The sequence below is a fragment of the Grus americana genome, chromosome 2 (genome assembly GCF_028858705.1).
Source record: "Grus americana isolate bGruAme1 chromosome 2, bGruAme1.mat, whole genome shotgun sequence".
In the NCBI taxonomy this organism is placed as follows: domain Eukaryota; kingdom Metazoa; phylum Chordata; class Aves; order Gruiformes; family Gruidae; genus Grus; species Grus americana.
The window spans coordinates 15777047-15791388 of NC_072853.1; the positions used below are offsets into that span (position 1 = coordinate 15777047).

At 42.5% G+C, this 14342-nt stretch overlaps 1 non-coding gene across 1 annotated transcript; it reads right to left on the reverse strand.

Moving 5' to 3' along the window:
- Positions 1–7214: 7214 nt before the first annotated feature.
- LOC129203825 (U1 spliceosomal RNA) lies at positions 7215–7378 on the reverse strand. The gene has a single exon (XR_008576179.1). It is a non-coding gene; the product is annotated as a U1 spliceosomal RNA (small nuclear RNA).
- Positions 7379–14342: the final 6964 nt, after the last annotated feature.

Genomic DNA, 14342 nt, shown 5'->3' on the forward strand with positions numbered 1-14342 from the left:
AACCAGGTGAGGTTCAATCAGATTTCAGGATGCAGAACTATGTTTCTAAGGCTTTTTCTCTCCTCACCTTAATATACCATAGTCTTTAGGTGGCGATTCTTGACCTGGTGAAGAAATGTCTTTGAAGGTGGTAGCCAGTGCTCTGCAGATTGCTTCAGAAGTGAGACAAATTGCTGCACGGTCTCCTTTTCCACTCTTTTCTGATAAAACCATTAATGCTCTTCATGAGCAAGCTGTGGCAGTGCGTGAACCATTAACCTTAATCCATTTGACATTCTCCTTTCCATGTTTTAATTATATTTACAACTTTCCAGGAGGTTCTTAGCCTTTCTCTTTTTATCATAGGCTTTTCTCAGAGGACCCCAGCTTCACTTCAGTTTCTCCTGCATGCACTTAGTAACATGTGCAATGTACCTTTCTTGTGGCCACAAGATTTGGCTTGTAAAAAGCGATTTGAAAAATAGGAACATAAGTATATTTTTATATTTGTATTTCCAGGGCACTTACCTACTAGTGATTTTCTGAGCTCTTTATATAAAAAGACAATAAATCAGGTAAAAATAGAAAATAATCTAATCGATGCTGAAGGCTATCCAATAGAAATGGCTCTTGCAGCTTGACATTGATTCTGTCTTGGTTTCTGGAACGTGCTCCTTGCAACACAGCTGCATCTCAAAGCACGGTTGCTGTAGCTCAAAGTAGAGCCATATATATTGTTATTATTTCACATAGGCACTGGGCTTGAGATAAAAGGCATCTGGTTTACAATGTAGAAAAGTAGCTCATGGTGCAGTTTTGAAAGGAAAAGATCATCAGCTCCATGAAGCTGAAGGGCTTTGTCAGCGGGCAGTGATTCACAGCTACCAGAATAGCTCTCTTCTGTCACTGCAAAGGCCATAGGTCCCATCCGTGCTGACCGGTGGGGCAGGTCTCCCCCGTCATTCTGGTCCTCAGGGGTCAAAACCCAAAGCAGCTCAATCTTACTTGAATCAGTCTGTGGCTGTAAAAAATGGAGTGCAGTTCATTGTGCCACAGCAGATGCCTTCGGTACCTCTTTCTCTCCAGTCGAGACTCCAAAAGTGATGGAGCCTCCTCTGGCAGCCTCACATGGTTGTCCTGGGTATCCAAAAGCACCTTAAAAGATGGCTATTTGCAGCTAAATGAATTGGGGCAGGTTTTGTCTACCTTATACTGCTGAAGAAAAATTGTTTAACCCCTGCTAACAGAGATAGTCCTTAAAGTAGACCAGAGCTCACATGGGTTCACTTTCCCTGCAGATCTCTCTTAAATAACTTTTTCAAGGGCTCTAATTTTTTCCTTCCGGGCTGCTATTGCTAGTAGTGGCATGATAGAAGCCATATCAAGTCATGACTGGGTTTCTCTGAGAGCCTGGAAATTGTAACCCAGGGCTTTCTTCCATTACTTCACAGGAACACAGCTTACAGGGCTATGTCAGCAGAACCACAGATGGTCGTATTAAAAGAAAGAGATTCATTGTCACTGTGTTATTGCACACTGCTATGCTTCCAGGTAGCATTTTTTTACCCTGCTCTCAACCTGGGAGTCATTAAAGCATTCTGCTGAAGTGAATTCTGTTCTTTATCTTTCATAAAACCAGGGACAGACCATGTATGTATTCCTACAACACATTTTTCCTGCCCTCTCTGTAAATAGGGTGTCTACTGTCCCTCATTTCTGCAAATTCAAGGCACCTCTCAGGCTTTCACATCACATCAGTGAGGTAGGGAAGTAGAGCAACTGCCATTTAATGAGGAGAGACTAAATAAAGTCCAGTGGGAAGAAAATTGAGAAAAGAGAGATTCAAACTCATTCCCAACCAAATTCCCAACTTGTTTCTTACTCTGATGATGATCTTTTACTGCTGATTGATGAAAGGTGCTGAAATGAAATAGCTGGATAAAATGGCAAACGGTCAGATCAAAGGCTTATGTAGTTTGGTATCCTTGTGTGTGTAGGGAAGAGTGAAGTTGTTTGTATAATAAAGACTACAAGAACAAGACAAACATACATGATACTGGGAGTAGCTTTCAACCATTTTCAGCTTAGGGGTTTTCTGTACAAGAAATGATTGTTACTTCCTCTCCCATCAACTTGTCGGGTGTTCAGTAAAACCATGCAAAAATTTTTCATGCACAAAACCCTTTGGCAAAGAAGAAATGTTTATTGAGTGGATCCCTTTTACCCACATGTTTGTCAAATCGTTCAAAGGACTGTCATAGAATTCTGAGGCAGGACTTACCTTTATAAAAGCTGTGCTGACTTCCAAAAATACATCATATGTATTCAGGCATCCCCTGTTTCTATTTTTACGGCAATTCCTACTAATTCATCTGGTAGCCGTGTCAGTCTTAGATGTCAATAGCTCCCTCGATCTCCCCTACAGAAAGGGAGGGCATTGCAGCTTTCCAGTTCTGAAGTGGTTTTAAGGGAGAAGTTAAAGTATCACAGCTGACCATTCAACAAATTGGATGAATAGCTCAGTATTCAGATTTTTAATCTGTATAGGTTTGTCTTGACAGTATCTGAATGCCTTGCACTGAAGCCTTAAATGATGTGATTAATATCTATCATGTGATTGCTGCTCTTCTTCCCTCCTCTGGGGAGAAGTGTGTGCCCTGGAATGTCTTATTTTGGTACAGCTTTATCAGTTTTGGTTTTTTTGGGCTTTGTTTTGAAAACTGGAGAGGGACTTTTTACTAGGGCATGTAGTGATAGGACAAGGCACGATGGCCTTAAGCTGAAGGAGGGTAGATTGAGATGAAATATTAGGAAGAAATTCTTCACTATGAGAGTGGTGAGGCACTGGCATAGGTTTCCCAGAGAAGTTGTGAATGCCCCCTCCCTGGAAGTGTTCAAGGCCAGGTTGGATGGGGCTTTGGGCAACCTGGTCTAGTGGAGGGTGTTGGAACTAGATGATCTTCAAGGTCCCTTCCAACCCAAACCATTCTGTGACTCTATTCTATATTTTCTTTGAAAAATGCACATGTTGCTCTGTATTTATTTTAGAGAAGGCAGGGTTAGAGAAATAGGGACCTTAAGTCTTGAGGGAGCTCATTGCACAGTCTCAGGCTGACCAGTTCTATCTCATCCACAGATAAGATTTGCCCTAGTTTTAGAGAGGTACAGAAGAGCAAAGTTACTGAGTACAGATTTTATTGAGGCCTTTAAGCAGTCTTTAAGATATTTTGGGACAAAGATATGAATCATTTGAATGATCCATCACATTGTGAACTCTATTTGGTGGTCTTTGGGAAGCCAACATGAGACCTGGAGGAAAAGTCTGATTTCTAGTGGCCAGCTCTATTTGAAGGGCTGTGTGAACCTCTGGGGTACAAGCTGGATGCCTTAAGCCAGCTATATTACACTAGTGATGCAGGAGTAAATAACTGAAGTGGGTCACTGCTAGGCATGCAACACATCCCAGCCAACTGCAGAAGCCATGTGCAAACCCTCATGCAACGAGTTAGCATTGACAGGTGTCCTGGTTTTGGCAGGGATAGAGGTAATTTTCTTCCTAGCAGCTGGTATAGTGCTGTGTTTGGATTTAGGATGAGAATAATGTTGATAATACACTGATGGTTTAATTGTTGCCAAGCAGTCAAGGACTTCTCAGTTTCTCATACTGCCCTGGCAATGAGAAGGTGGGGCATGCACAAGAACTTGGGAGGGGACACGGCCAGGACAGCGGACCCAACTGATCAAAGGGATATTCCATACAATATGACGTCATGCTCGGTATATAACTGGGTGTTGGCCAGGAAGCAGGGCATCTCGAGAACTAGCTGAGCATCCGCTTTGGGTGGTGAGAAATTGTGCTGTTCATCACTTGTTTTGAATATTCTTTTATCATTATCATCATCATCATCTTTGTTGTTGTTATCTTTCTTTTCTATCCTATTAAGCTGTCTTTATCTCAACCCACAAGTTTTACTTTTTTTTCCTTTTCGATTCTCTCTCCCATCCCACTGGGGGTGGGGAGTGAGTGAATGGCTGTTTGCTTGTTTTAGCTGCCCACTGGGTTAAACCACAACAACAGGGAATGACTTCTCCACAAGCAAAGGCCAAGGGGACCCTCCCAGAAAGGCTGGGTTTGGGCTCCAAGCTTCTCAGACCTGTGACATGCCAGACCCCCTCTTCACATGGACTCCTCACATGGTCTCAGGCTCACAGAACATGGATTGGCTGAGAAACTAATGCCAAAGAGAAATTCAGCAGAGGGAGTTTTGTCATCAATATTACTCTGTATTCTGGTGTGTCGTGGAATGCCTAAAGAATTGCATTCGTGGTGTTCAGGAGCCAACCTCATGTTCCTGCTAGCGCTCTCTGCACTGCTCTGAGCAGCCACCAAAAGGGTTGTTACAGAATGGCTTGAAGTCTTTTCATGGTTAAGAGATTGAGGCTGATGCTTTCTAGCCCTGCTAGCTCAGGTGCCTCTGCTGTGGTTGTTTTAAATCCTCTCAGGCTGAAGCTGAGCAATAGAAAATGATAAAAAGCAACAAAGGACTCACTAGGAATTTGGTACGAAGGGAGGGCATCTAAGCTTGCTGGTGCACTCATAGATTTTTCAGGCATGCATCCAGTGGTAGACTCAGACTCTTAATTTCCTTTAGGCTATGATTTCATGTGGCTCAGTTTATTCATAGGTACCTGAAGAGTTTAAAAGTCTAATACAATCCAGAAACTTCCTAATGACCCCAGACAGCTCCATAAAGTAAGCAAGCACTGGAAAAGTAATAACAACCATAATAGCTGCAGTTTACTTCCTAGAGCTTTAGGCCCTCCCTTCAGAGCACACAGCCAGGCAGGGTTAGCTGGGTCATCCGCCGTGTGGGATGCACCCTGGTAGCAGCAAACTACAGAGCTGGCTCCAAGGTATTGCTCTTTACTCCCACCGAGTCAGTTATAAGGGGCCTGTGCAGTTCAATATGAGGTGTAAGAGTAAACCAGGTTTTGGTTCCTTCAGATCACTGGAACAGTACAGCCACTATTGTGCTACCGAGAGCAGTCCCCCCGGCTCCTTGGCCCGATTACAGCTCGGGTAGCTGCAGTCTGCCTACTTACAGTCTCCCTGGAGTTCCTCTTGGCAGCGTTGTTCTTTTTCCACTTCTTGTCCTAATTTAGTTGGGTTATCTTGCTGTGCACTGTTAAATGCTACCACAATCCATATCAGGGGTGGCTACATGTCAGGTTTGGGTGAAGCAATCTCTCATAGGGGAGCCTGATCTTCCAGGCTTCACTCCTGTGAATAATCCAGAGGTCTGTAATTAGGCTTCCAGAGGTCCAGTGCTACCACTGGGCAATGCACGCAGAAGAAAAACATCACTCGAGTGGCCCAGAGTTTGATATGCACATCTACAGAACATCCTTGCTGCAAATGTGAAGTCTTTGTTCAAATTTGCTGTTTCAAACCAATTTGAAAATAAACATAACATTTGGGGAAAAAAGTGAGAAACTGAAGGGATTTACCTTTCTTGCTCTGAATCCATTAAAAACTTGGGGCTTTGAATACTCTTGTATACTGAACAATGATATCCACAGCCTTTCAGCTCAGTTTGAGTTCAGTGGAAGCCAGAATTAAAAATGCAGCTCACTGGGCTCAACTGTAAATGGATTAAAACCAGTAGAGCAAAGACTCTGCTGTTCTTGGGAGTTTTGCACAGATCTACAAGCTATAAGGATGCTCACCAAGAACTTTGAGACAATATTTTTAAAATAAAACCAAAATACTAATATGTCTTTTTTACCAGTAGACATTCATTTTTCTTCCTTTCTGTGGTCTCTGAGCTAAGCAACTCATCAGCAACACGTGGTGAGCAACACGTCTCACCTCCAGAGAGCAACCTGTCCCATCTGAAGACAAGATCTGAGATAGAGAAGATGAATTATCCCTAGGGCTACCTTTTGCTCTGCTCTGACTATGGAGGAAGTTTTTATTTGTCAGTTGGCAGCACGGAGTACAGCCACCCTGCATAAGTGACTAATGGGAAAGGCATCTAAATTTCCTGCATGTGATGTAAAATAGAACCTTGATTTTTCTGTCTTGAGCAACAAAACATATCAGTGAGTTTTGCTCGACAGGAAATACATACAATATGTATGCACATATTTAAAAATCACACAACTTTAGGGTAAGTTATACATGGTGAGTTATACATGCATTTGTTTTCAGATGCAGTCAATATCTACACTAGTAGGAGATTTTTAGGTTTTGATATACTGCTCTGATGATTGCCAGTGTAGGGTGAAATGCATCCTTAAACACTGCACTGTCAAAGTAATATCCACAAATCATTCAGCGCCCATCACTGGCAGATAGTAAATATTTTATACCTTATTGAAAAATAATATTTCTTCTTCTCAAGTATTGCTCATGTGTTCCCTTTGGGCAACTCTAGGAATAGCCTTTTGGGATTCATAAAAACTAATAGTTCCCTTTATGCTTTTAAAGCTTTCGTCACATGGGCTCCCCAAAGCACTTCCATGGCAGCAATCCTAGTCACTTAGTTTGAGAGATGAACATACATTAAGGGGAACGTAGGGAGAGTAAAACTTCTTTTGCCTGTTCCAGCATGAAGATGTCACCTATGCTGTGTGCAGGACTGCCACTAGCAGGGATGGCCTCTCTGCAGGGGTGCCATGGAGGAACGGCCCTGCTCTGGGAAGATGTTTCAAAGCAATGTGTAATAAAAATGGACGGTGTGCCTGGGGAAGGCTACTAGATTCAGTAGGAAGGCTATGAAAGGAAGGTGTTGTATTTCCTTTTTTTTTTAATCCATGATATTGTTATTGCCCACATCCTGATCCATGCTTTTATTGCTGTGTTTGCAGCTGGATTGAAATTACTGGGTTTGCTGATAATCTTTGCTTTAGAAGACAGACATCCCTTACATCGTACCAGATAAGACTGACACTGAGCAGGATTTCTGCAATGACATTCAGGCTGGACCATGGGCACCTCTGCCTTAGAATCACAGAATCGTTTTGGTTGGAAAAGACCTTTAAGATTATCAAGTCCAACCATTAACCTAGCACTGCAAAGTCCAGCACTAAACCATGTCCCTGAGCACCACATATACATGTCTTTAAAATACCTTTAAAATACACTTCCCTGGGCAGCCTGTCCCAGTGCTTGTCAACTCTTTCGGTGAAGAAATTTTTCCTAATATGCAATCTATAATTTTTTTTTTTTAAAGGGAGGGAAAGTGCAAATGCAGTCCCCCACTACCGCAAATTATGCAGTCGAGTTTCCTGCATTTGGGGAAATCACAAGGGTCAGCACACCCAAAGTGCAGGAGATGAGCCTCGCCCTGGGAAAACCACCCACCTGATCATGATGTCTCCCCTGCCAGGTAAGTATTGCCTATTTTGGGGCTGCACGGTACCATGGCATTGCTCAGCTTGGCATTACTTCCCGTAGCAAGCAATGTCTGCCTTGTCGATCCAAAATTAGACAATAATTGAATTCTGCCTCTCCTCATTATGTGTGTGCTTAGGAAGGCTGTTAAAACTTGCAGATAGGTTGCCCTTACATTACCCACATGACCACTAGGTCCCAAAAACTGACCTGGGTACACCTTCTGGAGACCCAACTTTTGGACTTGTCCATGGACAGCCATCACTATGTGATGGTAGGGTTGCACAAAGCTATGTCACTCTATGGGGATCTCCTTAACAAGAACCAGAGCTCGGCTCAAGTCCATGCCTGAGTCGACACCAGCTGGGAGGCTGGTCTCAGCCAAGCACTAGGTATGGACTCGTGTGTCGGCTCTGCAGGCAGCACATAAGCTGTGGGGATGCTCTACCAAGGCAGGTACTGAATATCACTGTAGAAACTGAACAGGGTTCTGCAGGTGGAGAAGAGGACACTGCCCACAAATAATTCCTTCCTCCCCATCTGTTGCTGAAATGCTTTCCCTCCAGCGGTGGAGCAGGTTGACATTGCCTGGGCAGTTCCTGCTCTTTGTGGTCTGGGAGGAGGGAGTGAGCCAAGCCATCCATATGCTATAGTCCTCATAAAGCTGAAAAATGGCACCAGTGCTGTGTGCTGTTAGCTGCTACTGTTGATGATGCTGGCCCAAGTTTCATTTGCTATGCTTATGGTTTTGAGAAACAGCAGTTTGTCATTATGTCCCTGGAAGCTGGAGATTATGAAGGGGAGAACAGAAAAAATAATAATAATAGTAGTAGTAGTACTAGTAGTAGTAGTAGTAATAATAATAATAATAATAATAATAATAATAATAATAATAATATGGCTTCTGGAATGCAGTTTGTGAAAGCAGTCTGACATTCTGCCCTTGAGCTATTCCTCCAAACTAAATTTCCAGCATGTATTCTTCCCTTTCAAACGTATAATGGAGTGTTGAGCCAGTAAGACAGCTGGGAAGTTCGAGTTTCTGCCTGCACAATGGCAGCAGTGTCTGTGCTGTCAAAATTAACTCTGCATTTTTTCCTGCTCGTGCTGGAAAAAAGATCTCTCTAACCTTTGAAAAATATACTGTGTGCTCAGAGATCTTATGTTCCTCCTTTGGTTTAGTTCAAACAAAGCTGATCAAAAAATTCAATTCTAGCATCATTCAGATAGCCAGTGATATTCAAATATTGGCATCATGAAGGTCTATTTTAAACGCATGATCTCAGGGTGTGTGGAAGGATAAGCACAGTGGATCACTGCTTGGCTAATGAGGGGATGGGCACTGCATAAACACCTGAAAAGAAGCATCAGCCCAGCTCTATAGATATTTCCAGACAAGGTTGACACAATACCTCCTGATACTGGCACTTGCCAGCTAAATCCTGCTTTGGGTTGAACTTACCCAAGGAATTTTGTCATGCTCTGCGGGGTTTTGCGGCTGAAAGGGAGGGCAGGATCCAGTCTATTTTATTACACACCTAATTGTTGCTGAATGGTGGATTTTGGGATTCATTTATCAGCCAATGCACAAACTGCATCAAAACATCAGACACATGAATTGGCACTTTTTGACCTGAGCTACTAGACAAAGAAGGTCTGCACAGATTTGTAATATCCATTTCGACCTCTCTGCCTTTGATGGTAATAGCACATGTTCAGCATGAGCCCAGTTTTTAAAATATAAGTGACCCCCTTGAGGATCTGTTCTAAAAAACTTGGGCTTCTCGATGATGGAAAGCAATGTTTTTCTCGTTAAGGGAAGGAGGGAGGCAGGTAAGGAGGAGCGAGCACTCTGCTGCTTGGATATGGAAGGCACATGTAAATGCAAGATGCCATTTATCATTATTTGATATATAGCAAAATACAGTAATTTCATTTAGCAGCAGGTTTTGAGAAGATTAAACATGCTAGGAAAATTGTTTTAAAATAACAATGTAACAGGATATTGTAAATTATTTTGCAGTAGGCTGTCATGCCATGTCACCATAATTCTTCAATATTTAATTAAAACCCGCAACAACTTAATATTCAGGTCCTGTCAAGAAAACTAATTGGATACAGGGACCAGCTGCTGGAGAAGTTTGGATGTCAACTTCAAATGGTAATGTGAGTGGTTCACACTGGCTTGTGGGTACACTTTTACAACACTCCATCACCACGGACTTATGGAAAAGGCTGGTTTTGTTTATAATAAAGTCTTGGCATTTTAGCAAGAAAGATTCATCTGTAATGGCAAGATATACTAATCCTATTTAATTAGAGACTTTATTTAAAAAACAAAAACAAAACCAAAACAACTCTCAGTTTAATGAAATAGAAAGTTCTTTCTTGGGAAAGGTGATACCCACTGGTGTTCATGGTCTTAGGCACCTCTGCTTCTGAATACCCAACAGACCTTCAGTTTCTCCCCTTATCTCTGAGATTAAGATCTTTGAAAGTAAGAGTGGATATTTCAAATCACTAGTCCCCTTTTTAGCATTGTAATCATTGCACTGGGCTGAGCAACCACTAGATCAGGCTACATGATTATGGGGGGATGAGTTTGGGAACCATAGCACCCATTGGAGTGGGGCCAGCCACACTGGCCAGGTTTCATGCTAAATATTGAAAGCCCTGACGTTAAATGCACTGCAATGAATCACACGCCTATTCAGGGTGATATTTTATAGCTCTGCAGTCTCAGAGCTCTGTATGTTTTTTAAAAAATAAGTTTTAAATTACAAGTGCTTTGTACAGCTCATTTGTAAACTCACAAGTACTGGGTATTGCAAGGTATCTGTATCTCAGTGTTTATCTGAACACTGTTTGCAGATTGCTCAGGAATAGAAAAAACAGTTTAAAATGATGGAAACTGGCATAATAGGGATTTATAAATATTGTGTTAGCAGAGCAAGTAGGCTATGTAATTCTCCTACCTTTGCAGCATTATAAAATGCCCACAATAAAAGATACTCTCTTTTCTAGTAAATTGTTATGATTTTTTCCATCATTGATTTATACTGAAGAGCTGAACTCCAACACTTTTGTTGCTAGCTAGCAATTAAGATGAAAGGACTGTCCTTTCTGAGAATGGCATTCATTCAGGTGATACGGAGATCTGACACAGTTTTGCTCTTTTACTCAGCAGTTGTTTGCAAAACAATAGAGAGGAACTGTACTTGATTTCATTGCCTTAAATATACAGAAAGAGGAAAAAAAAAAAGAAAGAAAAAAGGCTGGAAATATTTAGCTCACAAAGAGATGAGAAATAGGTTTTGCAGGGAACCAGTGTCATGCTGTATGGAAATTAATGTAGCAAATTCAGAGTGAATGCAAATTCTGTATGTTTGGCAAATTAGAGATGGTTATTCGTTAATCATGAATAAGTCACCAACATTGTGCAGCTTCTATCTGGGTTCTCCAGCTGATGCTGATTTCTGGTTATGCCCTTGTTCCTGTTTAAGCAGACTCTTCTATGGCTTAATCCTGTGAATACCTGAACTGTTTGGGGACACCAAGGACATCGAGACATCTCATGATACAGAGTGAGGAAATGCCTCTCCCGAGGGGGCAGATGTGCTGAACCACAGCAGGAGTCCCGGCCCTGGGACCTGCTCCCAGTTCCTCTGAGACAGTTAAGGACCTCAGCCTGGGCTCTTGGGGGTCTGGATCTGGCCCTGGGGAGTTCTGTGTGCCCTACTGAGCCTTGTGCTCAAGTTTCATCATGCTGGCCTCATGGCTCTTGTCCTGCAGCTGAGAGACACATACACCGGTGCAATGGAGGAGGTCAAGGGGCAGAAGCCACGTGTCTTGCCTGGCTGAGAGCTCTTCATCAGCCTCATCTAGCGAGTGATGCTGGGTGAGCTGCTACACCAAGTGAGTGACACACTTGACGTAGTCCTGCTTATATGACATTTTCTGTCTTGACAGTGCTTGGGCAGGGTCCCTCTGCAGCCCAGTGACATGACAGCCATGGGGAGGGACAGCAGCTGTCCTTGTCCCCCGGGATGCAGAATGAGCATCCATGGGACCAGGTAATGAGTCTCCTCCGAGCTTTTATTGCATACTAAACTGGAGGAAGAACAACATCTTTCTAGGCTTTGGTTCGACATCAGGTGGTAAATACCTCATTCTTGTAAAGCTTGTTCTGCCATAGAGAACAGTGTTCCTCTGCGTTAGATTAGTGTACATCTTCCACGTGCAACTTCTGCTAATTTAATGAATTATTTAGCACTGCCGTGCTCACGGGCTCGTGCCAACATGGTAATGGAATTCTGTACCGGCTATGGGTATAGCCAGATGTTCACAATTTTTCTACCTCTTTCTGCACAGATTTTATGCAAATTGCAGAAAGAACAGCACCGCCATCACCACCTTCTCCGTTAATAAATCCCATGATGGACTCCATGCCTGTACAACCCAACCCACAAGAGACAAGCTGCCGCTTGTGATCCTTAGTCTTTGTGAGTTAAAGATGCTCAGTGGTGGGAAGGTAAGGGCCACCCAGGCCATTTTTTCACTTGCCCGCTCCTGCTGGTGTAAACTGTGTGTAACTGCAGTTGGTGGATTTACACTAAGGTGTTGTCAGGGGAGAACCAGGCTCGGCAAACTCCGGAAGAATTAGATAAGCTACAAAGTTAAAGGGTGATCAGAAGGTGATGACAGAAGCACAGTAGGAAATCCTGAGCTGTTGTGCATGACAGTTTTACAGAAACCTTTTTCCTTTTAATTTTTTTTCCTAGGGATTGTTTTTCCAGCACTGGTGCAATTTTACAGAGTACCTACGGAGAGAAAAGCTGGTCTCACTCTCTCCCTGTTTCCACTATTCAGTCCACTCCTCAGAGGATTTACTTGTGATTTACGCTTCCAGAAGTGAGAAGAGATTCAAGCTGTGCTCATGCAATTACAACGAACAGGGGAGAGAGGCCAGCAGAACTGAAGTCAGTGGATTTTGGGGCTGGGGCTATTTCTGCACAGCTGTGCTCCCTGCTCAGCCGTTCAAACCGCTGCAGAGTGAGATGAAGAGGATGCAGCCGCTCTGGAGTCAGAGCAGTTTAAGTCCAAGGCTGCTTTTCAACTCCTAATGACAGTCCTGCTTGGCAAAGTATTTAAATATGAGCTTTACTCCCAACTTCATCGCAGCACTTAAGCTTAAGCACGTGCTTAATGTTTTTCTGAAGCGGGTCCTTGGTTTGATAGCATTTTATACATGAGGTCAAAGTTAATAAGCATCAGGCCCACTAAACGACAGTCTGAGAATTACCCATTTATAGAGATCTAGAAATGTCATTTATAATTCAAGTCTTTCAAGGGAAGGATAATTGTCCAATTTTGCACTGCTGCATGGGAGAAAACAAAAGCGGGTTTTGCATTTGTGTGCTCTGCGCTTTTTGGTTTTATGTCGTTTTGCTTTATAAATTGCTCCAGTTTTTCGGGGGATTGAAATCCACCTGATGTTGTAAAATGCTTCCTATAAAGCAAAGCCTTGCACCCTGCCGTAGCTGTGGGCTTTTGTGGAGGTGTTGTGCTTGCCCCAGACTCCATCTGTGGTCCCGCTCACCCCGAGTGCCTGTTAATGACATGCTAACTTCATACCCTGGCATGGGAACTGATGACGGATGGTCTCTGGCCAGAGTGATCTCTGTTTTCTGGTCACTTGAGTCGCCTTGCCAATGAGGCTGTATTTCTGTTTACTCAGTTAATGAGGATCAGCGTTACGAAACACATGGCAGGGATTCAGTATACATTACCAGTTAATAGAGATAATTGAGTGGAAGGAAAACTAGTTTCTGATGTCACAAAATGTCTCCTGTGATAAAGCATTTGCAATATAATGGTTAACATTTCATTTAGCACTTACGGAGATTTGTGTACTGGTTAATATGCATTGTTTGTGAAATTATAATGACATAATAATTGCTTGCAGATACATTCCTATTATATTGGGTGAAGCCTTCCTCTCCATTTTTCTTGTCTATCCAGTCTTACTAATTCTCCAAACACGCCATCAGACATCTGGTGCCAGGATTTGAGTATCTATTTTTCTGTCTCCACATCTAGACTCCTGAAAAGATAGCCAAATATTTTTCTTGTTTTGTTTTGTGGGGTTTTTTTCCCCAGAAACCTAAACACTGAGATCAGTGGGAGTTGAAGACTGAGTAATATTTCAAATTAGGCAACTTAGCTATGAAATAGCACGTATGTATGTAGCAGATCAACAGATAAGTGCCAGGAAAGGACACTCAGAGTGTGTAGCATGATTTGTAGATTTGGTAGGACCACTAAAAGTTCCTGTTGTGCATTGTACAGACTTTCTTCAGCACCTATTGACACTCGTCTTTGGCACTACTCAAAAATCTTAGCTCTGGTTTGGGAAAACAGCTAGCAAACTAACACTGTTTAGCTGGTTGGTTGACCATCCATCTTCTGATTTAACAAATATTCATCAATATAGATTTTTACTTTGAAAAAAGCAGACTCAACTGAGACAGCATTTTATGATTATTTTTTTCAGTAAGTCCTCATATCAGTTTCAACTAAAAAGATGTGTTTAACTCACAGTTATATTTACTTTTCCAGCATGGAGAACCTTGAGAATAAGAGGAAAATAGGAATACATTGGGGGAAATAAACAGTACTTTCCTCTTTATATATAGAAATAAATAATGTCTAAAAATCTTTTTTGCCTCCTACTTGAGTAGACTAAAATCCTAGAAGCTTCTTATATGTGCTGGCTGACTAAAAATAGAGAGCATATATCACATTACCATTCATACAAAACTGCCTGCACAGCCTGTGTAGTCCCCAGGCTGCTGGAGGCAGGGAGGATGTTTCGTGGCAGTACCAATATATGTGGCGGTGCTCTTCCTTGCTTTTTCTCAGAAACCGGATATTGGACAACACGCCCCTTTGGGCTGATGTGTTATGA